This window comes from Rousettus aegyptiacus, unplaced genomic scaffold (genome assembly GCF_014176215.1).
Source record: "Rousettus aegyptiacus isolate mRouAeg1 unplaced genomic scaffold, mRouAeg1.p scaffold_m13_p_15, whole genome shotgun sequence".
Taxonomy (NCBI): Eukaryota; Metazoa; Chordata; class Mammalia; order Chiroptera; family Pteropodidae; genus Rousettus; species Rousettus aegyptiacus.
The window spans coordinates 40,953,136-40,980,702 of record NW_023416290.1 but is presented as its reverse complement, the minus strand read 5'-3'; the positions used below and the strand labels follow the sequence as shown (position 1 = coordinate 40,980,702).

The following is a 27,567-nucleotide window of genomic DNA, read 5'->3' as shown; positions in this document are numbered from 1 at the left end:
TTTTGATCATTAGGCTTTAAAAAAAAAAAAAAGGCCTTTTTATTATATCCCTTAAGTTTTCAAAATGCTCAGTCCAGGAAACTGAAGATGCCAAGTGTTTAATCTAAACTGACATTCTTGGAGGCAGTTCAGAGCATGAAAGTGAAGGATGCTTAGTTCTCATTCATTTGACAAATGATTATTGAGCAACTACTATAGTTTGTGAACTATGCCAGGTACCAAGAACACAGGTTGAATCCTATAGACACAGTTCTTTCACCCTAGAGGGGAAGATATGTAACGAAACAGGTATAATAAGAGCTACAGAGAGGTACATGAAGTAACAACAAAATCCAAGGTGAAAAAAAAGTTGAGTTTACAACTAAAGAGTTAATTATCAAAATAAAGATTAATTTCAAAGAGCCGGAGAGAGGCAAAAATCTGGGGTGAAGCAAAGATCATAACTAACGGCAGGTGATGCAAGAAGCTTAGGCAGGGGGTTCTAGCGAAATTGCCAAAGGTTCCAAAATTCCTACTCAAAGACATATTGTAAAATGCTTCAGATCTCTCTCCTGGGTGCAGAGAAAGCTACTATATCAATATGTCTTGAAAGAGAACCGTTGGAAATGGCCAAAATGAAGAGAGGTTATTCCCAATTCAATTGAACACTCTCAGGAGAAATATTGGGCTGTATTAGAGAGAACATTTTTCTTACTTCCCCATTACCCTGTGGGGCCACTGTAAACAGGCATTGAAAAATTCTTCATCTCTAAATCCTTCATGTGCTGCCTCTCCTTCAGAAACCCAAACTTCTCTATTCCTCATCATAAAGAAAATGCTCCAAAAAGAAGTGTCTTAAGCCATTTCCAGCTAACAGCAGAAGATGTTAGTTTATAGTAATTTGAGAAGATAGCTCAGTCTTTTAGGAAAACAGAAGCCAAGGTAGTAAAATGTCAGCTTGGAAGGAGGAGAGGGGCTGGATAGAAACATTCTTACTCTCCTTCCTAAGTCTGCCTAGTGCTGACCACGGAAGCAGCAATGAAGCATAGAAAGCATGAGGGTCACATTCACTACTGATAAAGGAAAGGAGCACTTGCATCAGAAACCAGCCACCACCTCCCCCTTCAAGGTGGGGGAGCAGTGAAGCAGGTGTAACAACCATTCAAGATCCAATTTCAGCATTTCTGAGCCTGACAAAAGAGACTTCATCGTGGACTGGGGCTGGGAGAGGAAGGCGTGGGAATTGTTTGCAAATATTTTTAGATGAGAGCAAATTCCCTGTAGCAAAGGATGCCAACCTGAGTGTAATTCAGGAGATCCCAAGATCACCCTCGTGGTCCAGTGACTCACTAGGAGGACTCAACGGAATTCAGAAAACCGTTATACTCACAATTACAGTTTAATACAGTGAAAAGATACAGATTAAAATCAGCAAAGGGAAGAAGCACATGGAGCCAGCTTCCAGGGAGACCCTGTGGGCCTTCCAGCTGTCTTCTCCTAGCAGTCATGCATGCAGCGCTTACTCTTCCCAGTAATAATGTGTGGTAACAAGCATGAAGAATTGCCAAGCAGGGAAAGTCACCCGAACCTTGGTGTCCAAGGTTCTATTGGCTGCTGGTAGCATTGCCAGCGTAGAGTATCTGACATGGCTCAAGTTCCTTCAGTAAACAAAGACATTTTTATCAACAGGACGTTACAAGGCTTAGAGGTTCCCTCTCAGAAGCCAGTTAAGGGCCAAACCATTTTTTTTTGGGGGGGGGGGGCGTGCAAAGTTAACCTCTCACTATGCAATAAGCAAACGAACAAGTGAGCTAGGGTCACACCACCATAATCCTCTTTTTTAGTCTTTTAACGGTTAAATTTAATCTTGCCCTTAAGCAATTAGATGAGTCTTCGAGTTTTAAGTATTTCAAAAGACATTCTGTTACTTTTAACATCAGTTGCAGCGTAATTAGTACAAAAGCATTTTACTCCAAATTTCGTTTAAGAATCTCATATGGCCGTCCAAAGAGTTTCACACATTCCCGGGGCTGAGATCTGGTCATACACAGGCCTCACGGGCTTCAGAGTGGATGCTGAAAGACCCAGTCTCTGCTCACATTCTCTAGGGACCAACGCCTTTCAAACCTCTGTGATAAACCAGTAGACTGAAGGAGACACTGGAAAGAATGCCAATGTTCAGGACGCCGGAGCCTCTGAGGGATGCCTTGTTGAAGTGAAGCCACTTGTGAGTGAACAACAAACAAGTCTTCTAATATATAACCTTCGTGACCAAGCAGAGCAGGGGAAGAGCCACTTCAGCCCAACCTGTCACCGATCGGAATCAGGGGAGAGTATTTGCATTATCAGTTAGTCCTTGAGGAAAAAAACCAGAGCTACAAACATCAGCAGGCTCATGACATTTCTGTATTATTTAAGATCTTCAAGGAACTTTAAAAAATGACTAGTGACTATATTTTCAAACCAAATCAAAGGACAGCCTTCAAGTTTAGGAAAAACTGTTGCTGAAATGCCTATCTTCTCAGCCACCACCCCCGTACATATGCTGAACATATTATACCATCAAGAGAGAATTTTAAAATATAAAAAGTGACGCTGATTTTGTATAATGTACATCAAGAAATCCAAATTAAAAATGGAACTCTTCTTAAAAAAAAAAAAGGCATGCCATTTTAAAGACATTTATTTTAAAAAAGGAGAAGGAGGACAAGGATAATACATATGATATCCCCAAAATGAAAAATATGAAAGAAAATAAAAGTATAGTAGTGTGGATATAAAACTCGGCAACCCTATACTGAAACATACCACCAGTCAGTTTTAAGTCTCCAAAAGATTAATGGCTTGTATAATAATTAAAGTCATAATCCCTTGACTGTTCAAAGAAATCTGTACATCCCTTTAACATTTCTTTTGTGGAACAATATCATGAGCAGATCGATCTGATTCCCTTTCATACCAAAATGAAGTGCCTCGTGTATGAGAAGTGACAAGAAATGACAGAAGCAATGCACCGTGCCGCAGCCAGCTCTTTGGTTTTGACTGAAGCCCATACAACTGTATAACAATGACCCGGGAGATGTGGCTTAGCTCATAAATTTCGTGGGTTGGCACACAGAGTGGTGGAGAGAATTACCCCAGAGATAGTTTTCCATCGTTTATTATTGACGTGAAATGGAGATTTTTGAGTTAGTCCAGCTGCAGTTTGGCCTAGTTCAGTATTGGCGTTCAGTTTTCAGTGTTCTCTTTTGAATTTGGACAGAGGAACTTTCCCATGGTGATTGTGTCCTGATGATGCGCATTGTCAGTTGCCTTCTCAACATCATTTCTTCACTTCTTCCCAATATCCAGGGGGGGACAGTATGCCCGCAATTTCCCTCAAAGCTGGCAGAGGCCATTTAACCCAGTCTTCTTGGCCAAGGAGACATAACAGGAAGTCTTCTGAAAAGCTTCTCAGATCTTTTGCATTCTCAGTAGAAAATAATTATGCACCTGATGCTACTCCTCGGTACTGCTTTTACCCGTTTTGAATGTCGAGATGGTTCCTGGAGTTACAGTAGCCACCCTGAAAACAGGAGGTGACAAGTACAAGGCTGAAAACAGAAGATGGCAAAACAGAAAAAGATAAAGCTTGTGTCTTTTATGACATCTGTGTCAGTAAAGATATTCATTAGCTAGAGATGCAGCAATAACAGTGGCTAGTAAAGGTTCTGTTCCATCAAGCTGTCATTTGATATGTCACTAGTCACCACGGCAGGGGAAAGGGAAAGACAGAAACGCCAGCTCCTAAGGCTTCTACCCAGAAACGACAGAGGTTATATCTGCTCAGAGGAGTTTAAGGCTCCCTGAAATCACTTCCCAGATTAACCACGCCCATGAAGGTCTTTGTCTTGGGCTCCATTTTCCAATAAAGCTAGACTAAGATAACATGATTAGGATTCCAAATTTTCTTCCTACAAACTATTTGGAGTCCTTGAAGAATTTTGAACAGAAAAGTGACCTAATCATTTTTGCAAGTACAAAAAGTCATTTTGCTAATAGTGCAAAGGGAGTATTATGGAAATCAAGGCTGATGTTATAATAGCCAGTCCGCAGATAAATCCAATAAGATAGATAATGAGTGATTAAACTCCAACGATAAAAATTGAGAGGGGAAAAAAAAAGAGAATGAAAAGAGAGAATAGGGATTGTGAAATGAATGGTAAAATTTTATAAAGATTGTGAAGTAAGATAGGTTTGCTTTGTTATCATGCGAACTGCAGGTAATAGAACGATGGTAGTGAATATATCACCCACTTCTCTGTCAGTATACTGTGATACACTATGTACACAACTCCTCAGAGTTTAGTGACATGATAAAATCCAGAAAGATTTTAGCATCTAGATGCCAAGAAATTCCATAAAATTAGTATCCATTCTGCTGAGATGTTTTAAACATAGACTTTACAGAGACAAACTGAGGTCTTTAGAAAATGCTTTTAAATTTGGGACTTTGTAATAAGTCTATCTCCTTAGCAATTTTTAAAGGATTTTCCCTATTAAGATCTTAATTTGTTTACTTTTTTGGTATTATATATTATATGAGGAAATTAATTTCCAATTTTTACTTCACTTATTAAGGAACCGGAGAGTGACAGAGTGATTGTGTTTTAAATGTAATATTATATGCATAGACTGACATGTGCAAGTAAGGTCTGCAAGCTCAGAATGCCTGACTTTCAAACACAGTCAGATCAGTTAAGGACATGATGAATGTACAAAGCAAGTCCATTTTAACAGTTATTTGGGTCACTGGGCAAGGGAAGAAAGGCGACAAAAAGGACACAAGGTAACAAGTAACTGCTGCTCATTAAATCTGACTGAGATCAATAAGTGATGTCCCTTCCATTCACCCATACCAAGCAAGGGTACATTGGAAATAAATGAAAGCCTCTTCTGCTTAATGTAACAAGAAAAATAGAGTAAATGGAATTTTTAATGTGAATGAATGCTATTTCTTGTTAATAATCTCATTTTATTTTGGTAGAGACAGCCAAATCTGAAAATAATATTGAAAAGTCTGACAAGAAAATTCAATTATAAAATGTGGGAAAATGTAGGGAAATTTTAGTGATGGATACTGTGTGATGTTAGCTGACCTTTACATTCCTTGATTATATTGAATTAATAGCCTCAGTGCTAATGGTAATTACTTAAAATGGCATAGTGAAAAGGCCATTGTGTTATATAAAATCTCCATGGAAATGGAAACCCACTAGTTTATCTTTTTTTTTTTTAAATGCTGTGAGGGCATTAATTTGTCACTGTAAACATTCCATTCAATAAACTACGACTTTATTTATATAGATAAGTTTCTATCCCAAGACATTTATTTTTCTGCAACCAAAATAAGCTTCCAATTCTTGATTTTAAAGGGACAATAACCAATCTTGATCTCCCACAATCAAACATGAACCAGTGTGTATATATCTAAACCAGAAGTTTGGAAACTACTGCCTGTGAGCCAAATCCATAATCTATTCTTGTAAATAAAGTTTTATTGGAACACAGCCCTACCCACTGTCAGTGTACTATTTGAAGCTGCTTTTATACTACAAAGGTAGAGTTGATTAGATGAAATAGAGAGCATATCCCCTACAAAATTTAGAATATTTACCTTCTGTCCCTTACCAGAAAAAGTTTGACTACCTTTAATCTTCACTAATCATTTAAAATCAACATTGATCACCATTACTTGTGTTCATAAAAGTAGCTGCCAAGATGGTAGCATGATTTTGGGAATGCACGAAAAGCTCATTTCAACTCTTCAAATTTTAACATAAATGAGAGGTATCTATCCTTAAGAAGTGGAAATTTAGAACCTCCAAGATCTGAAGGCTCACTGTGGGAAAATGATCACCTTTATTCCCCCAAATTTCTGATTTTTTTTTTTCTTCTAACTTTATTCACTTTTCTGCTCATGTTTCCACCAACAATACCATTTATGGTAGAGCATATTGTGAGAAAAGACACAAGTTGTTCAGAATATAGATTTTAAAACATATAGCTACTCACATGAAAATTAAACAATTCAACCTATTCTAAGGAAACACAATTCCATTAAACCATTTGTACCTCCTATACAGAGAAAATTAAAATTAAATCACCATCTAAATAAATGCCAGTAGCCAAAGCATGGTAAGAATTTCTGGAAAACAAATTGCAAAATCAACCTTTAGAGGAATTGTGGATCCCTATGGAGATTGCTAGGAAGAAACTAATCCTATTCCCTCACTACAGAGATAACTAGAAAAAAAGAACTATTTTCACTTCCTACTCTGTGAAAAAGAATCACTCAACCCCAGAGTGTGTTTAAATAGAGCTGGTATGGGACTAGGAATCTGCATTTCAAACCAATTAACTGGGTTCTGATGGAGATAATTCTTGAACAACGTCTTTAAGAACACAATGTATATTTTCTCTGCTAGTATTATACATTTGTAGACCTTATGTACAGTAATCATTTTTAAAATTATAAAACAATATACACATATAGTAAGAGAAGAAAATTCAATCTTAAAGGGTTTGTTAAAATACACAGGATTTTTGAAGATAGGATATTTTAAATTAGTAAGAAATCTTAAAACCTTCATGGGTTTAAACATTACAGATGCCTTCTCCCGTTGTGTCATTTATCTATTCATTTTGTCCATGGTATCCCTTTTTGAAAAGAAATATTGTATTTGGACATAATTTCAATTCACCGATTCTTTGCCTTATGGTTTACACTTTGAAAACATAAAGTTTTTTTTTTTTAATAATGTAGGGGACTGTTTTTTTTTTTATTAACTGTTATTGTTTTACCTTTCACTATTGGGTTTGATTCAAATAGAGATGTCCCCTGTGCCTGGTAGGAATGACGTTTTATTTATTTACACAGAGTTAAACAGTGTCTATATAATGCATCCATTTCCCATTAACTTTTGGTGCTATCGTTTCTGTGTGTGTGTGTGTGTGTGTGTGTGTGTCCACAATTAACCTATATATGCAAAAGAAGAATTCTGTCCAGTTGAAGTAAAAATAATGGAAGCATGGGGGAGAAATGTTCTATTCTAGAAGTCTCACCAAGAAAAAGCAAGAAATAGCACTCATAAAACATAATGTAAAATATACATTTAGAAATGACATAAAGCCATATACATTTAGAAATGACATAAAGCCAATGAAAAAATTGATTAAAATGATGAATAATCATTAATTTTTTGAAAAAATAAAGAAACTATGAGTTGTCAAAATAATATTTTTAAATGAAGGAGACCAATGTTTAACACAACCAAAACAATGTGAAAATTAAAGAGTTAATTAAAGAGTAAAAAGGCAAAGTAGAAAAACAGAAAGTGGGGGAGGGTAAACCAGTTTGGAGATCCCCTCAGGGAGAAATTTCCTAAGCTCCTAGGGAATCCCTTGGAGCATTTAGCAGCCCAGATCTTTTGCTTTAATCTTCTTTGTTACTTGGCTCACAATCCATCTAACACCCAAATTTCCTATTTAAGTACCAGGCAAGCTCACCATCTGTCCACACTTGCAGTTGAAACACCAACTCTCCCTACCTACTGCGTGTGCACATGCACGTGCTCATACAAACACACAGACACACAGACAGACACACACACACACACACACACACACACACACACACACCCCAAACATGTTTGTAATAAGGAGGTTCCTTGTCTTGTGTTTTGAAGTTCCCTAAGGTTCTGTTGATTGTGACAAGGGCAGGTGCTGAGTTCAAAAATCTTCAAGAGTCTAAGGATCTTTTTCAAATCATAATTTTTGAACTTGATAACTTTCACGGTTTTTGGTTCAGATTGGCACATGAGAAAGATTTTTTTGAAAGTGGGTTTGAAGCAAAATGTGTCTATTTGTAACTCGTGGGTATGAGTAGCCAGGGGGTCATTGGAAATGCTTGCCTTGATGGAAGCTAGCTGGGGGTGCATTTCTGATTCAAGTTGCCTTTCCTATAAAAGTGGAATTGATGACTCGCTCCTCTGTCCCATTATGGCATTTTTTGGTATTCATAATTTAGCCCTTATAAAGCACTGTAGGAGAATGTTTGTTTCCACAGTTGTCTTTCTCTCTAGGCTCCGAGATGATAATGAGTAGGGCTGTACCATTTTCATCTTTATTTCCCTACCACCTACCACAGATACATAGAAATTCTTTATAACTTTTTATTAAAAATATTCAAGACTCTATAAAATGCTCTTTTTGTAGTTGAGTAGAGCTTAAAGCTATGGAATTTATGCTATAACAATCACTGAGAATAAATGTGCAAAATAAATAAAATTAGAGAAGACCAAAGAGTATTCCTGGAAAGAGTTGAGTTTAAAACATAAGAGGAAGAGGACCAACTAAAAGGACATAAAAGTGTAAATAAGAAGATTATTTTAATAAAATTCAGGAGACTCTCAGGATTCCAGAATGAGGAGGTGATTAATGATGTCAGAAACAGTTGTGGAAATTAGAAAGGATTTAGTAAACTCAGAAAAATATGTCCACTACTTAGATTCATCCTCCATTCTTGAGATAAAGTTTTCTAAAGTAGAAACGTATGTACTTAGTGCTATATTTTACACTACTCGCAAAAACAAATATTTATTATCATTGTATTAGAAAAAGTATAATCTCCCCACATGGAATGAATATTGAAATATTTTCCTATAATAATTAAAACCCATATACTTCCCTAAATATAACACTGGGGAGAGCACTACATGCAAAAGAAACTCAATAAATTACTTTTGGAATGATTTAGATAGTCACCAGAAAATAATCAATTTTGTTTATAATAGTAAGTAAAGGTAATAAAAGTATGTCCTTTTCATTAGAGCAATAGCAATTTTTGAAATGGCAAAATACTCAAATTTTACCTATGTTTATCTTACAATGGTGTCACAAATATTCTTTCTTTTTTTCTTTGTTTTCTTTATCATTTCTTCTGAATACAATTTTTCATAACGTATAGTTTTAAAAAAATATGTTGAAAATATTCTCATGTACAAGAATGCTGGCAGCAGCAACATTTTTAGTGCTGATTCACTTTTATTTTAAAATTAAGGGTTGTTCTTTCCTCAAATTATTGGTGTTAAGACATTAATGATAACGTTGATTTTCATGACTATAGAGTCTTGCCGCATACTGGGCACAGTACTGAACATTAACGTGAAATCTTGTTTCTCAATAGCTTTTAAAACAAACTGGTTCTAATCCTAGTCTTTTGGTGGGAAGGAGGAGGGTGAGGGGTGGGAGACTTGACTGAAACTAGGCACAGAGTAGCAAAGACTAAAAGCCAAATGATTTTAAATTGAATGCATTTTCATTAGATTCAAATATTGATATTAAATGAATAATATCATTCCTGCTGCATTTTAAATTGTTTCTGGTACATAACAAAATAAAATATCACATCCTAAAGAAACACATTTCTGGGTATAAACATGGGTTATGAGTTGTGGAATAAAATAAGGGTGAGAAAAATATAATTATGGTGTTTATCCTAAGTCAAATAATGACTTTCTCTCAAGAGATAAGTTTGTCACCATTTTCAAAAAATAAATTTAAATATTTCAATTTGAAGATTGTATTGATGTAGCAAATTACCAAGAAATAATCAGAATTTTATAATACTGGTGAAGATCAGGTTGTGTCTATGGGAAACTGAAATAAGCTTTTATAAGTAAATAAAACTAATGATATATTTTGTTCAAAATGATTAAAACACAGAACATGAAATATTCAAAGTGTTTACTAGATGCCTGTAGAAGACTTCTTAAGTAGAAAAGAATGACTCATTCATTGAGTATTCTAGGAAACCAAGGGTTTCATCATTCAATATCAACATTTGAAAAGCAGGCAATTATCTTACAGCGAAACACAGATCTTCAAAAATCAGGTTAAAAGTTCAAGGATTAACTAGAAATATGCATAAATACCAAGAATTGTGTGTGTGTTGATGGGGCTGGTAGAGAAGAAATGTCAGAAAGCACTCTTTGGGGAAAACAGTGAAGCAAAGGCACAGAAAGAGATAATAACACCTACATAGAAAAAAAAATTAAGAGAAACAATAAAACCACTCATTAACACTAATACTGAAGGCCACATGGAATAAAGAATGCAGAGAACCCTGACACAACTATTCTGGGTATGTTCCCTTTCCCGTTAAATGAGCTATCCATTTAACAATTTTTTTTTTAATTCACAAATAATATGCAGGAGTGTCATGAACCAAATGTTTGTGTTCCCCTCCAAATTCACAAGTTGAAATCCTACCCTCCAGTGTGATAGAATGAGGAGGCGGGGCCTATGGGAGGAGACTAGGTCATGAGGGCGAAGTTCTCATGAAAAGGATTAGCACCCTTATAAGAAAAAACACAGACACCAGAGACCTTGGTTTCCTCCACCCCACCTTCTCTCTGCCTCAAAGCCACCACATTGTGTGGGGTCCAGTTGTAGCATGTTGTCACAGAAATGTCAGTCCACTAAATCACCCGGAACAATCCCGACAGAACATATGTTATAAAGTACTTATTCTTCATCGACTTTTAGTAAACAAACTGCAAATATAAGAGCACACTTCAAAAAGCCCGAATTCTTTAGATGGTATTTATACATTTAAAAAACGGCATGTGAGCCCAGACTCGGAAGCCAGACTGCCTAGTTCATTCACTCCTTCACTTATTAACCATTAGGGTTTGGGCAGGGTCTCACATCTTTTGAGCACTTCTCTGTGCAAGTGTTATTTTGTTTTAAGTGTTGTCCATTAATTAATCCATTTTAAGAAATGAGGCAGTTGAGCCAAAGGAAGGTGTAATGATTCGCCCAAGGACACCCAGCTAGATAAATGTAGAAGTGGCTCTCTAATCAAGACCACTTGACTCTGAGCTCAAACGTGGTTTAAACTCTACACTCTTTTGTTTTAGTATTTTGGCTACAATAATTATTTAGACCTGGGCAACCATACTTTTTGAGGGGACAGCTGACAATTTTCTTTAAACGTGGAGCGGTCTACTGAAGGATCATAGCCCTGTCTGTAGGGAATGTTTCTACTCCTATACACTAGCAGCCTTAATAGGTGAAAGTCTTGCTGGAGAAAATGCTGCGACTTGGTCCCATAATAAGCCTTTAACTCTCATCTCAACACTCTCAAAACTGCATGACAGTGTCCTGCTGGTCTCTCTAGAGACCAGCCACAATTAACAAATCTCTTGTCTCATGAAACCTACATGTGCACCCCACGCCCGCACTCATGACAGGAAGTGCTAACTTGAAGCCATCTGATGAAATCTCATCTCCTCGATTCCAGACTTCGAGACTGTGTACATGGAATCTGCACATGCGCAGGCCTCCTCTCCGCCTAAAACACGGGAACACCTGTTCCTCTTCCTGCCCATCTCTCCACCAGCATTCTAGATCTTAGCCCACCCCATCTGTGCAAAAAAATATGCATATAGATTACACCTTTTCCATCTTCTGCTCTCCAGCACACTCTGGTCCCAATAATCTTCCCCGTATCCTCATAGTTTCTTCCATTTATCACTTTTTCCTCCCCACTCTTAAGAACTACACTTCTCAAAAGTGCCGCCTGTGTTTTTTATTTCCATTTTAACCCTGCCACTCACTTCTCAGCTCAGATTGTCAGCAACATTCCATGGAAACAGCTTATACTAAAGTTATCAATAACCTATAAATGGCTAAACCAGTTCTGTCTCATTTTATCTGTCAACAGCATTTCACACTTCCTATTTCCAAAACACAAACTCCACCCTCCAGCAGAGAGTTGTTTTTGACTTTCACACCAACATACCCAGCTGCCTACTTGGTATCCCCTGTCAACATCTCAAAAGCACATCAAACGGAACTCATGCTTCCTCCAAAACCCTCTAATTGCAATGTCCTTTATTTCAATGAATGGCTTGATAATCCTGTGAGGCCCAGAGAAATCTTCCTCTACCCTCAAGTTCCCTTAGGCTGGTCTAATATTCAAATAGACACAAGATAGATTAACAAGAGAAAAACTACCAAATTTAATTAGTACATATGTATGAGAACCCCAGGTGCATAAGAGATTCAGAGATCCTACATGCATGAGAGATTCAGACAGAAAAGGAAAATGGGTTCATTAGACAGTCTGAGGTAGGGGTGAGGCAATGCACCTTGGGGCTTCGGAAGGTCACTGCAGGGAGGGGACATGTTCAGTAGTCAGTGGTTTGCTCTGCTATATAGGCGGTTCCAAAAAGGTTATCTCTGATCGTCTCTTATTATAGACAACTCCCCTAATTCAAGTTCTTCTAGGTAGATAATGGAGGGATAGAAGTTTCCTTTAAGCCCACAGATAAACTTGCTTTTAGTTAAAACAATCCACATACCACAGAGGCACATTTTGGGTGATTTGTTCTGAACCCCCTCAATCCATACAGGTTTGCAAGTTATTAATCTGTAAGTCCCTCTTCAAGCCTCCTTTCCTTCACCCCTTCTTGTTTTTCCATCACTACCGATTTAGTCTCTCTCCTAAGTATCTGCCGCATTTTTCCATATACAATGTATGTGCCATATATTAAGAAACATCCCCAGCAGGGTATGGAATATCACCCTGTAATCAAATACATTAATATTTCTGGAGCAAAACAGTAATTAATATGTCACTAAGTGGTATAAATACTAACTAAAAATAGTTTCATGTCAGTTTGTTTCGGATTTTGCTGCTATTTGATTTTAGTTACGTCAGATTTTCCATTAAGTGTGCTATAATCAGAGCTTGCAGTTATCAGGGGTGAATTTCAAAATCGTGGCTAAGCAATTGTGAATCTGTGCCACAATTTATCAAGAAGTAATGTGGATGGCAGTTAAGAGCATGGATTCTGAAACAAGACTGGGTTCAATTCCATGTCCACCACTAACTAAACTTCGAAAGGGTGACTTTACTTCTCTGTACCTTAGTTTCCTCATCTGTAAAATGGAATAAAAAACTACCTCCCTCATAGGATTGCTGTGGGGATTAAATAAGCTAATGTGTGTAAAGAGCTTAGAACAGTGATTGACACAAAGTAAGCACTCAATAAATATTAGCCCCCAGAAAGTTTTCACTGTTGCGAACAACTGTGAAGTTCCATGCCCTTGTACTTATGCGACTATGAACACTTCCTAGCCATAAAAGTATCAGATCAAAGAAAATGTCATTTAAAATTTGGACAAATAGTAGAAATTGTCTTCCTCAAATTTTCAACAATTAAATAACAATTAACTCCCCAAAATAGCATGTGAGCTTACCCTCATCGTAACATCCTCAAAAGCACTGGATTAACAACCAGTTTTTGCAAACTTGAAAGGTAAGAAAATTGCTTTTATGCTGCTTTTAATCATGAGATAGTTCTTTAAAATCCTTTTGATTATGAAAAATATATTTTATATATATTTATTAGCCATTTATATCTCAATTTTCATGTCTCTGCTCATTTTAACTGTGACATTCCTGAGAGTTTTTTTAAATTGAGATATAATTGGCATATAACATTATTTTAGTTTTCGGTGATTCAATACATAATGGTAACATAACGACATAACATAAGGATTCGATTCTTTTTATATATTGTGAAATGATCACAATCCCTAAACTAAGAAACTGATGTTTCTTGATATTTAAAAGCTCTTATGAAAGAAATGATAGAAACTAAGATGTTTCTATCATATACATATATATGTGTATATATACGTAGAATGTTTCGTCGTAGGTTACCCGTATCAGAATGAGCCAGCCTTAAAACCTCTACTATGCTCAGTCACTAAGTAGGAGCCACCAGCAAGGTCTCAGCACAAACACAGTGGTAGATGCAGGGGACAGCAGCACGGGCCATCAGTCAGTTGTGTTCCCTGCAGCAGAAGGTCTCAGCAGCATGCTTCCACAGGGGCCACAGTTCACCTCTGTACCTTTCAGATCTACTTCTCCATGAAGATTTTGGAAACAGTCTCCCACGGTTCCTGCGAGTGCTCTCCCTGAAGAGAAACTTAAAAGAGAAAGATTAGTGGAAGGAACCAGAACTTCGTCCTCGTAGTTCATCATAGTCACAGCTGGTAGTCCTTCTCGCCCTCCTCCACTTTCCGTTCTAAATTCCCTGCACCTTTATCTCTTATCTCAGGAGGTTTCGGTGGCTTGCCTGGTCACATGATCTAAAACCTCCTTCCTGAGAGGTGTGAGCCCTCAGTAGTCATACTTTTCTTAGGTCACATTGATGAAACTTGTCTATTCATGGTTCCAATAAGCCAAGGGAGTACAAAGAAGTGCCCAATGATCACCTAAGTGCCACACGTATTTCTTCTTGCCCCATTGTATAAAAGCGCCCTATGTCCTCCCACTGATCAGAGTAGTTAACCTCTGCTCTGATGGTGACTCCTTACCTCTGGTCCTTGGGCACAGAGTCCAAAGTGCCCTGACAGCAGATGAAAACTTCCTGTGTCCCCTAGCAAGAGTAAGCTTCCTTTGGAGACCAAACTTCCAACCATGGAGAGTCTGGAGTTGCAGGAACAGGAAGCACAAAGTCTCCATTGGGGCATTATAAATGGTGGCATGCAGGGCCACTCCCATCTCAACTTCTTTGTTCCAAGACCCATGTATTCTTACTGGGAACACAGCATTGTATAGAGGTCTCTGGTTTGATGTATGTATTGTATTTTGAAAGATGCTACCCATTCTGCCTCTGAAGCGATGCCTTTGGAAGTGTGTTCCAGCATTCTGTGATGACAGCTGCTTCACCATGGTGCAATATGCGCAGTACAGCCTGTGTGTCCCGTGGACCAACCTCATCACTTCTTCACTAGGAGGCGAGTCCCCTAGTCAGATGCTATGTTGGCTGGGATTCGATGTCTATGGATCACTCCATAGCCCCAAGAGGGCAGCGCTGGCTGAGGCTCTGCAGGCGAGAAACGCTAATTCATACCCAGAATATCCCTATATTCTGGCCATTCCAAGACAGAGTGGCCTAACGTAGTTAATTGCTACCAAGTGACCTGTTAGAACCTTTTAGTGTCCTTTAGAACCATGTCAGACTGATGACTCAGCATTGACCTTCAATTCTTCTAAGCTTCTAAGAGCTACCTGAGCAGTGAGTTTATCTCATTTCCTGTGATTCTTGCCAGGGATTTAAATTCCTTGTCTAGAAAAAGTACCCCCAAGTAAATGAATTCCCGCTTGTTCTATCTTACATTCCAGCTCTTTGATAAAGCACCCTGGAAATCCAATCCCAGGCATACTCCCCCCTGACTCCTGTTCGGTATCTTACAACTAAGTCTTATAATGCCTTTACTGTATAGTCTTCCCCTTATGAGTCTCAGCAGCTGGGATTTGCTGGGACTTAACCTTAAATGTCTTGGAAGCCAGGAAAGGAACTAGAAGCAGTTCCTGAGGTGGAGACCTGTTACTTTACATGGATGAGACCTTCTAGGGAAGAGCGGACAAATTTCTTAACCTCTGAAGATTCCAGAGGATCTTAAAAGCAAATCCTTTAGGAATATCAACCCGTGTGCTCCACCCAATGTTTCAGATTTCCAGGTTTCCAATCCAGAATGCCGAACTTAGCATAACAGACTGTATTAGACGATGAGCATTAAAATGCTCTGGAGCTCTGCGACTGTCAAATCTTCATTTTGTTGTACAGCTGTCTCTGCTCTTCTACTGAGAAGACACAAGACTCTTTGTAAGCTGCAGAAGAGACGCCCTAGTTGTCACATTTATCTTTTAACAGCTCTCACTTTCTCATCATCCCTCTGCAGATGGCAATACAACTTAGTACTAACAAGCCAATGCTGGCATCATTGTAAACATTGTTCCTCCCATAACTCAAGCGTTCGAATCATCACACATCTGCAAGGGCTTTCCCTGCACTGGTATGTTTTCCCAGGTTACCACTGGTAGAATATTTAGCAATTGGGCCACGGAATTATACCAGGGATGTTCTGCTCAGAATGGTATCTTCTTTGCCTACCAAGTGCTTGGAGAGTTAGTCCCATATCCTCATCCTACCACCAGTGTTGTTGGACTACTCTCACTTGTGTTAGTTTAGGTTCACTGAGAAGCACGTACCAATAAGAGACTATTCTACATGCAAGAGATTTATTGGGAGAGAAATCAGGAGAAAGTAGAGGGAGCCTTCAGACCGTGACTCTTATGGAAGAAGGTAAGGAAGTAAAGAGGAGAGAAAGAAGTCTCAGATAGCAGCACAGCTCCAAGAAAGGCTGAGCCAAGCCAGCAGGAGTTCCTGAATCAAAACATGAAGGAGGAGTCTGGCATCTTGAAAAAATGGGTTTGCTGTAGTACCTTCATCACGCTCCGTCACTTGCAAAGAGCAGATCACGACAAGTGTGGCCTCAGATCACACGCAGTGTTGATCCTTCGGAGCAGGAGATGAAGACATCAGTGCATTATGCTCCCTGCAGCCAGAGAGCTCAGCAATAACTTTTCCTGACTCCTACATCTATAATTCTATTCTGCAACAATCTATAAAAAATTTGATTCCCGGTTTAAAAAGAAACAAGTAACCAAGTCTATTTAATCAAATCCTTATTTTAAGACAGGACTTTAGGTCATTTGACTCTTAAAGCACAACCTCACATCTTTCCTTAAAAATGAATATCTGTGTTTTATGGCAATAAATTTTCTCTCCTCTGAACACATTGTATCATCATTATATTTTGAAATACGGAAGTTAAACACAGCTTAACTATAAGTGGATATTTACTGTACATATTAGGACTCAGGATATGTCATTAAAAAACAAAAAGCTCTCTAAAATAAAAAGGTAATTTGGTACATGGATTTTGTAATAAAGGTAGAAGGAAGTCTGCAAGATCCACTAAGGGCTTTCTTTATTCTGGTCCTCCATCAAACCCAGAGTAGTATTGATCGTTGACTGCTAATGTATTGCTGCAAAACTGAATTAAGTTGAAATTTATATTTGAATTTTGATTGGCTGTGTTACTAAATTTTTCTGTATTGCCAATTCCTTTCAGTCTCGGGAGCAGCTTACACTCTACGTAAAATGGCATATGAAGCACTCTTTGAAACAGCTGTTGCTTTTCCTATTAACACTTTTTACATTGGCTTCTGCTTCTAGATTGACAACCTCCATTACAGCTCAAAGTTTTGGGGTTTGAATATAAAAGGAATGCTGGTGGACAATTAGCAGACTATACTACTCTGGGAAGAAGTTAGTTATATTCTTGATAAACACCTCTAAATACAGGTTGTATGCATAGTACTTATTTTCTGCGAAACATAAAATTAACTCACATCATGGGAAGCACGGCTATTAAGCAGAGGATTTTTGTTTTGGCAGGTATCTTCTTTTGAATACAACAGTCTTCTGTAACCTCCCTGTAAGCTGCTCACTTACTTACTCACAATTGAAAAGACTGCTTTATTTAAGTTCCAGTTATGAGGAATATAAAGAGAAACTACATCTTCTTTTTGGTTGACCCTTGGAACCATTGCACATGCAGAAAACACGGTTGGTGCTCAGCAGAGCCCTTTGCCCATCCCACAGCAACTGGGAGTGTTGTCTGTTAATAGTTTACAGCTGTTTCCTTCTCTGAAGACTTGTCCTCAACCCACGAAAGCAGAGTTACCCAGAGAGTTACACACTACAGCCCCACCTCCTGTGCCTATAGGAATCCTGTGGACAACCACCAACTGATACAGGGGTGCACAAGTCCAGCCTCCTGTCCTCACAGCAGAGTAATCTCTGTGATGTGCTTCATGCTCCAGTGATCCCTCGATAAGTCACTTGCCATCTCAGACTCTGCATCTGGAGAGCCCAACCTAACACCGAACGTAATTCATAATTTTAATAATTCCATGAGTTTTACATATGGACCATACTTTCTTCGAAATAGCATGAAAAATTTACCAGAAATAGAGTCTTAGAAAAAAAATCAAATTGTACAAAAATGAGTGGAAAGAAATGCAAACCATTGCAGGTAAATTTTCACCTGCAGGCTTATACACACATAACATATTAGACATATACATATATACACATAAAAATAATATGTATGCATAATATATTCAAAATATTATTTCTATATGTAATCAATATAAAATATTATTAATGAGATATGTCATAGTTATTTCTCATTCTAAGTGTTTGAAATGTGTACTTTATACTTACAGCATTTCTCAATTCAGATTAGCCACATTTTAAGTACTCAGTAACCACACATGACAAGCAGCTACTCTATTGGATGGCATGATAGATACAACATAGAAAAACATGGCCTTAGAGTAGAGAGAGACATCTGAAATGAGACTCCAAAATAACTAATCATAATAGAAAGATACATAAATTACATTCAAATTATTAATTTTTAATTCATCCAAATTAACCATAAGAGAGTGAATAGACACGACATGGAGTTAGTATCTGACATACTTATAAAACAATCAAGCATTCTCCCAATTATGTAAAGAACTCCTAAAAAAATCAATAAGAAAAACAAAAGAAAACAATAAGAGATTTAAAAGGACTGTATGAGTCTGCTAGAGCTACCATAATGAAATACCACAGATTGCGTGAACTAAACAACGGAATTTTATTTTCTCATAATTCTGGAGGCTGGTAAGTCCGAGGTCAAGGTGCTGGCCACTGCTGTTCCTGGTAGTGGCTCTCTTCTTGGCTGGCAGACCGTCACCTTGCTGTGCTCTCACATGACAGAGAAAGAGAGAGACAGCAAGTTCACTCTTTTTTTAGTGAGATTTCTAGACATTTGGGAAACTCTGATCAGAGATACCACATAATAACACGAAGGGAGAGGAGAGATTCAGGAGTTGGAATGTGAAGCAGCTACAATAATTCTTTGTTTTTAATTTTTAATGGCCTCCTTGACACTTCCAAAATACTATATGTCTCTACCACACCCTCCCCAAAGTTAATATCTGAATCACTAATTTCTTGGTTTTTGCATTGATTTCCTACCCTAAACAAACAAACAAACAAACAAAAGTTGTCTTGAAACAAACTTCCTATACAGTCGCCCTCACTCTCCCAAACCAACTAAGAGCAGGAAGCAGGAAGATAAGAATGTATCCTCAACGCCTAGAACAGTAGCTGGGACATAGTGGTCAAGGAATGATTGTTTCAAATAATTTAATTCCTGATTTTGAAATCATTTTTTAATAATAAGAAGAACCTTCCATCAATCTCCATCCCCTCTGAGTCAAATGCAAAATGATCCCCAAGAAGGAAAGGGAGAGTTATCAATACTGGAAGAGACTAGACTTGAACTATGTTATAATTCCACAAGCTCACTTCACAGATGAAGAGCTGGCGCCTAAATCAGGCATCCAGACAGCCCAAAGTCCCTTAATTATTGAAGTAAAGGCCGGTCCTATAGGAAAGCTCAGGCTTTTTAATTCCTAGACGAATACTTTTTCCATGTTGCCTCATGACAGCTTTTGTAAGTTACCTGACCTACTGAATAAAGAATGCCATTTACTGTTTTGTATCATTTCTGAATTTAAACAATATTTCAATCATCTTGATCTTTCTAACTTGCAGTTGAAACACCATGTAAATCTTTCGCTTGCTGCAAACACTGTGATAAAGCAATTCTATGGCTAAGGCGTTTCTGATTTTTACCCTAAAATGCAAATCTCATCCTAGGTTATTAATGCTGAGGCTGTAAGGTACAAGTCAATCCCATTTCCCATGTGTCCAGTCTCTGAGGTGACCCAGGAAAGTTAAAAACTGTTAAAGTCTGGAGGAAATGTCAGGAGAGGAACTCACACCTAGATCATTTGTCTTCTGAACAAACATCACTCTATTACTCTCTTAGAAGATTTACTGTTGAATACAACGTCTTAACAGTAAAAAAAGGCATCGGAAGCCCATTAGTAATTCTCTAATTCCTGAATGTGCAGTTTATTCCAAATGTAAAATATATCACTATGGGAAAGCATTGGTTTTCATGAGAAAAGTCCCCAAGAGGAGAAATATTTTTTAGCAGTACACTGATCATTTAGAATTCCCAGAGTCACTGTACTATACATAACTTTGACATCTTATGTACAATTCTTAAATTTCTTAGAACCATAAGATGAAAAATTGTTAAGACTGAACATTACAGTCTATATTCCTCTCCCTGCATTCCCTATTCCATCCCAACTTGCTCTTAATGCCACTTACTAAAACTAACCATAATGATGAAGCAAATATAATTTTTCATTTTTGTTATTATTTTTACTATTAATGATTAATTAAGATCAAGACGAAGAGGATCAAATGCAAGATGTCTCTTCAATAGAAGAGAGAAAATGTGAATCTCCCACCTTAGGTCAGATCTTAAAAGGTCTTAGAAGTCATCCGTACAATTCTCCTCACTTTAGACATAGAGAAATTGAATCTGAAGTTCACAGACTTGAAATGACTTTCCTCCCCAAAATGACAAAATCCTTGAAGGAGCATTTAATGATCAAAACAACAGCCAACTGTTATCTTCCCTGCTTTCTCTCTCTTATGTAGTTTTAAAAGTTATGAATTTTTATTTTCTCCAAACTTTTTTAACAAATTGGATCTATCTCCACTTATAAAATATCTCAGCATAGATGACAGGAAATGCTTAGTTTTGTTTCATAAAATTACGATATCAGACACATTTCCTAATAATATATATTAAATGCAGAACTGCCATGTTTGCTTTTAAAATTAACTGTGAATAGTTCCGACACATAAACAAATGCTGGCTGTGTTATTGCTGATATTTCAAAATGAGTTGGAAGGCGGAATCAACTCACAAAATAAGATGCTTTTGAATTTTTCCAAAGAGACAGTATACAGGAGATTCACACTAAACAAGACCAGTGATATTTCTCTCTTGTGAGGTATAAGCAGAAATGATGATTAGAAACTAAAATGGCCAGTCTTTGTCACTATTTCTTCTGTCTGAGTTATCACTAATGGTTCCTTTTCTTATTGGGGCCTAGACGAATTTAAACCTTCACAGCCTTCAGACACTTGTCTGTCATTTATTGCCTGGCTGAACAGTTTATTGAGCTCTGCATGAGAGCCTAATAACACTAAAGACTAATCAACCCTACATCCAACAGTTCATTTTTCACAGTTGTATCATATATAATTAGTATTTACATCAAATGAATACAGTAGGAAAAACAGAATCATAAAACAGTTTCTCCACCCTGACAAAGCTCACGTAAATACAAATGCCAATACAGATGTAATATAAAGGAAAAACTCCTGTACCTGAGGAGATACTAATTTTCTATGGCAGCAAAAAAAAAGAGAGTTAAAATAAAAAAAGAGAGAGAGAGAGAATTTTTCCTAAGGGCATTAGGGAAGTCTGTACAGAAAACATGATGTCTAAATTTTCAGGATAACAATAAGAACTTTACCAGGTGAAGAAAGATGGAGATATTTTTTTGAGCCTAGGTTTCTTAACTTCTGTGGATGGTTAAAAATTCAATTGGTTGATGCTTAGAGAGGCTTGAATACATGGATAGGGAAGGAAATCAGACTGGAAATATAGGTTAAACCTAGGTTGGAAAGAATTTTATATGCCCTGTTCAGTTCAGGGGCAATTTGTATTTTCTAATCAATTAGAAAGTTTTGGCCTAGGAAAAATACAAATTCAAAATGACAACCAAATATGTATTTCACATACTAAGATCACAGAGAAAGGCTCCTTTCAAGATTATTTATTTCAAGGTTCATCAGTATTATTAAAAACCAAGGTTCTTTCCTTTTAGCTTGGCCACTCTTGGCTCATTGACTTTGGCCTTGAAACTAGCCCTCATAGTTACAAGATGGCTGCAGCAGCTCCAAACATTACATCTTCACAACATAACTGTTTTCTCATAGCTTTATTGTGGTAAAATTGACATACAATAAACTGCACATATTTAAGTTTTACGGTATAATAAGTTTTTGTTTCTGTAAACACCTGGGAAGCTATTTTATTTTTTTCAGAAGTTTGTGTTTTTAGGTTTTACCTTTAAGTCTATGATCCACTTTACGTTATTTTTTAGCTGTTAACAAAATGTGAATCAAGAATCTTTTTTTAACTCAACACTTTTGTTGAAAAACCATCTTTTCCTCACATTTAATTACCTTGGCATTGTTTTCATTCTTCTTGTGTAAGCCAAAGAACAAGGTTTTTAATTTGTTTCTTCTTTCTTTTAAGTAGCTATGCTTTAAAGGTCATGAATACTCCTCCGAATATAGTTTTGGCAGCATCTTTTACGTGACCTTGTTATTTTCATTACTTTCTTGCTTTCTATAATGACAATTTTGATTTCCCTAAATGCCCTTGCAGTTACCTTAATGGCTTAAGAGAATTTTTTTCTTTAATTTTAATTCAGTTTGTAGTTGTCATTAACTTTTAGTAGTCAAAGAATATAGCCTGTATAGTTTTTATCTTTTTGTATTATTGGATTCTTCTTTGAAGACAAGATCCAATCTATCTGTCTCTCTCTTGTCTCATCCTATTTTCTTTATCACATTGTCCTGTTTAACTTCTTTCACAAACCTGATTAATTTCTGAAATTATCATTCTTTATGTCTTCAATTTCATTTCATTGTAAGGGCCTTGATGTTATTCACCACTATATCCTAATGGTTAGAAAAGTAACCACAATAAATATTTATTGGTGAAATAAATAAATAACAATATTGTTTTAATTCTATAAACAACTCAAAGTAATGCAAATTTCTTATTTATTGAGTATTTATTGTCTTTAAACTATGTGTATTTATGAGGCACATGCCTCATCAGAGGAATGAAGGTAGAGAAGACAAAAAGAGAAGTATGGGAGGACTTCTCTCCCAATGTACAATCTGCCTATAAAAAGTGCAACAGATTTGCTTAATTTTAAAGCTTTAATTCTTTCTGCTAGGCACAATATCAATAAGGAAGCTAAAGCTCTGACTTTTCTAATGGAAGGGAAGAATGTTTAATAACCTCAATTCTTTCCTACAGAGATTAATTCATACTTAATACACAATAGACTGAGGCACCAGACGGAGCAAGAATATCAAGGAGTCCTACACTCCTGAGTCATTTTTAGCATCCAATACCACACTAGCTGTTGCAGTCTCTTGCTAGGACAGGTCCTTTGATTAATTTGATTTTAGTTTATCACATAAACAAGTTCTAATATAACTCTTATACCTCCCGCTAAAACTGAATTAATCATTAAATATAATAATAATTTATTAATAATTATTATTAAATATAATAATAATTTATTCTGAGTCAGAAGCCATGATTCTGGAGTAGAAGGCACCAAATATTAAGCAACTAATTTCAAATATCTTTCCACATTCTCCCTATAACTTCAAAAATCAGTTGATCAGCCTGGGGCTGTCATAAATTTCCTGGAAAGATAAATGTTTACCTTTCCAGTAGTAAGATTAAGAAGAAGGAAAAGAGCTGACAATTTCTGAGATTTTAGGAAGTGTCAGGTACTATTCTCAGTATGACACGTGAATTAATTAAGTTAATCCTCACAATGACTCTATAGTATTATGCCCCTATGACATAAAGGAAACTGTGGAGCAGAGATGCTAAATAATTTGTCAAAGACTGAAGTAAGCAGCAGAGACAAGGCTTGACCTCAACAGCCTGGCACCAGAATCCCTGCTTTTAACAATTACACATATTGTATTTCAACTCCAGTTGAATTATCGTCACTGAAATCACAATGAAAGCAAGCTCTAAAAAGAGAAACATGTTTAATATAAATCCATTTCCTATTCCTCTTATTTTAAAAGAAAACAAAAAGGGATAAGCAGAAGGCTAGGGAATGGTAAACGAGGGCTTCTTTCTATCTTATTCTTTGTACAATTTTCACAAGAGTTCTTGCTATTAACCTTAGGCTTGTATGGGATAATCAATTATTTCAAAACCTTGTCAACATACAAGTCTCATTCAATTATATAAGGTAAGAAAAAAAGTTAAGTCGACATTATAAACCCTATTTTACAGATAAGTAATGTATCTTTATAAATACATATACAGAGATATAAGGAACCTAAGATCTCAAATTCACAATCTGTCTTTAACTAATAAGCATCTTTCCATAAAACATCCCTCAGTGATGCATATACCTCATATGCCCAATGAACAAGGAGAGTTAACTGGAGTTTGATTCCAAACTCTCATTTAGTTCCTAATGTATTCGCTGGACCACAAAGAAAAAACTTTTGCCATATCTTGAGGTAGACCCACTGCTAGAAACTAAATCTGGCTAAACAGCCTCCCCTATCTTTTTCCCTTAAATTCATGCCAAATCTTAGATTTTCTTATTTAATGGTAAAGCAAATTAGACACTCCTCTTATGTTACCATTGCCTTATGTATCCACTGAGACAAATGAAATGGAAAGTACCATCTTTCAGTATTTTATTTATATCTTTTTCATATTATGCCAGAAGCTTCTAAAATGTCCTTAGATAGAATAAATCTATTAACTTTATCCCAAGATCATTCTTTTAAGTTGGGAATTCACCTTGTATTTTACTTCCCTGACAGATAAAGGCTAGGCTACGATGCCCAACCAGCTTAGCAGACAGGGAAACACAATGCAAGCCAGATGACAAAATGGCCCAAATAACAGAATGCCTGTAAGGCAAAGTGCTCCGAACTTCATTCCTCACTGTAAAATTCAACCATGCTCATCTTCTTTCATACAGAGAATAAGATGCAACTGAAATTTCTTTGTCTATAATTTCAAGGGATCCAGGGGAATCACCTTTAATTTTCTCCAATAAACTCAAGAAAATTGGATATCTCAATAATAATAAAAATCTATTATTTTCCCACAATGATTTTTGCAAACCTTATGCACATCAGAACAACTTATTTAATGAGGTGTTATTATTCTTATTTTATGAATAAAGAAATTGAGAAGCAAAGTGTTCAAGTTACTTGTAAAGCCACATAGCTAATTTAATCTCATCCCAAAATCTTTATTTCCCCTTTATAATTACTGTCTCATTGAAGCAACATAATAATTCTCTTCATTTACTCAAAGTTATTTCTCCTTCTCCCATATTGAAACAAAGAATTGAAAACATATTCCTATTCATAACTTTTGTAAATGGAAAAAGGCCAGCCCCTCACCTTTGTGGCATCAATTTATAATACTCGGGGAAACAGTAAAAAACTGCACTTAACTATTTTCACTGCAAACATAAAAAATATAATAATATTCTAAATTTTGAAAACGCCCAATGAGGGGATTTATGGAGTTTATTTAAATTGGTTCTATCTAATCTATGATGATTTCAGGTATTTCTCCAATGATATTCTAATGTTTCCCAGTTTATCAACTATGAAAACTACTTTGATATTAGGAAGTAAATTTGTTTTTTTAGAAATCAGTTTAATTTAGTAAAGAAACTCATCACAAGTTTCCATTTGCTCCTGATCAATTTATGACTCATTTTTGGCATTATGTAGGGCTTTTCCATAAGATATCTTTCCCTCCATATTGCCTAGGGCTAGGAGTATTTCTCTCAGTGACACCTAGTCACTGAATAGTTGACTTCCGGTCTTGATAGATCACCAGTCTAACAACTTAGAGTTTTCCAACTCTAGATTTATCGTCAGTGTCAAATTCTAATGGTTTCATGTGTACGATTTTCTTCTTTCAACAACAGCAATAGTATTGCTATTAAACTTAGTTTTACATATCCTCTCATGTCATATAAAACTTCTGAGTGAAGCTAAGCTTCTGCATTTATTCTCTAGTCACAGACAAAATGGTTCAAAATATGAAGACAACTCAAATGAGATAATATGTTTGTTCTCTACATAACTATCAACTTCAGTCTAAGTAGTATAAAGATTGACCTTTGTAGCCTCTACAGAGTCTTGAAAAGATAAAGTATTGGTATAGAGGAAGCACTTTTGCTTTTAAAAAGTATTATCTAGCTTGCAAATTGCTAAATTGTAATGTTCCCTTGGGAAATGAAACACAATTGGGGATATTCCAGAATCACACTCAGTTGGAGAGGTACAAATCTACTCTCTTAAATGAAGATATTGGACATGGATTTCTTTAATTGAATGTCTATACCTAGAACATATTAAAAGACTGAAATTTGATGACAAAATGTAATACTCTCTCAGAAGAAACTTCTAATTAGAAATCTCCCTACAAGTAAGAGTGGTGCTTAATTAATTTTGAATCCTGTTCATTTTATGATGTTCTAGGATGAAATTGCTTTTGCTCAAATCATTTCATAAAGTTTCTTTTAGCTCTAATTTGATTAAACTAGTTTTTAAATATATATATATTCAAAAGGCAATTCTATATGCATACAATTAATTTTAATGCATTCTACAGCTTTTATAATTCACTACAAATTTAACAACAAAAGTAGAGCAATTCTACCCTATTTGTGAAAGTTTATTTAAAATATAATGTAATTTAACGTGCATGGTATCTAAGAATATGAAATTTTAATAAAGAGTTAAAACAAATATAATTAGATTTATGTAGGTCCAGAGTAATGAATATTTTCTAACTGAACCAATAAAATGTATTAGCTCTGAAGAGGTTCTCCCAGTAATTATGGAGAAAAGAGAGGAAATTAAGGTCTCCAGCTTTAGAGTGGGAGGAATATATTATTCTTGGAAATTATCCATCTCCTTCCTGCTAGTCAATTAATTACCTATTTTCTTTCACTTTTCCTTTTATAATACTCATATCTTTTCCTCACATAAATTATCTTATTTCCTCTTTAGTTCTTGACCTTTCCATAATCAACATGTAGACGTAAGCTTGATTAATGATTTCAGGTGGAGATTTTCTTGTTATGTTATTTAGAGACGCATGCTGGAGTGTTATATTTAAAGACAGATGGCAGAAATCATATGAACGCTCCATGTGGCTAACTCTGTATTCACCAGTTTTCAGCTGAGGAGCCTACTTCAAGTATCTGCAATAACCGGTAGAAGAGAAAATAAAAAATGGAGAAGACCAGAAATTTTCACCCATTGAAAATGTAGCTTTATTTGTTTTGACACCAAAATATACTGAATTTGAAAGTTCTTCAGATGATTGTGGTATAAATCACCCCTACAGAGAAGCAACTATTTTCTAAATATACATAGGTTATTTCTTCAGAGTAAGAATTGTAACTAGAAGCCATGAACATATACAGCCATTTTTATGTTTTATGGTGCTGGCAAATAAAACTAGCTATCAATATAGGATTGTTTCATAGCTTGAGTCCAAAAGTGGTAGGTTCAAAACTAATAATACCACCCACAGACTGTCCCTTTGAGCTGTTCTCACCTTCAGTTTAAAAATTTGCTACATCGTTAGGTGTCTATTTCTGCCTCTCGAAACCTCATTGCTTTCAAGAACACAAGAATCTCATCTAAGAACACAAACTTCCCATTGTTTCTGAGACTTACCAGGTTTCACTTCATCCTCGGGAATCCTGTTCCATCTGCAAAGTCCTAACGATAGGCAAAACCTCTCCAATAAAGCCTCTGCCCCAGTTTCCAGACTTTTCAAAGGCAAGCAGTTCCCAAGAAT

At 36.3% G+C, this 27,567-nt stretch overlaps 1 long non-coding RNA gene across 2 annotated transcripts; it reads right to left on the bottom strand.

Annotated features, from left to right (window-relative positions):
• Positions 1 to 2,517: 2,517 nt before the first annotated feature.
• LOC107517845 lies at positions 2,518 to 27,553 on the bottom strand. 2 transcript variants are annotated; one of them, XR_001598671.2, is made up of 4 exons: positions 27,444 to 27,553; positions 16,328 to 16,507; positions 13,754 to 14,021; positions 2,518 to 3,572 (listed from the first exon to the last, which is right to left on the bottom strand). It is a non-coding gene; the product is annotated as an uncharacterized LOC107517845 (long non-coding RNA). The 2 variants fall into 2 exon arrangements; XR_001598670.2 differs by lacking the exon at positions 2,518 to 3,572 and having other exon boundaries at positions 9,673 to 14,021.
• Between the last annotated feature and the right edge of the window lie 14 nt (positions 27,554 to 27,567).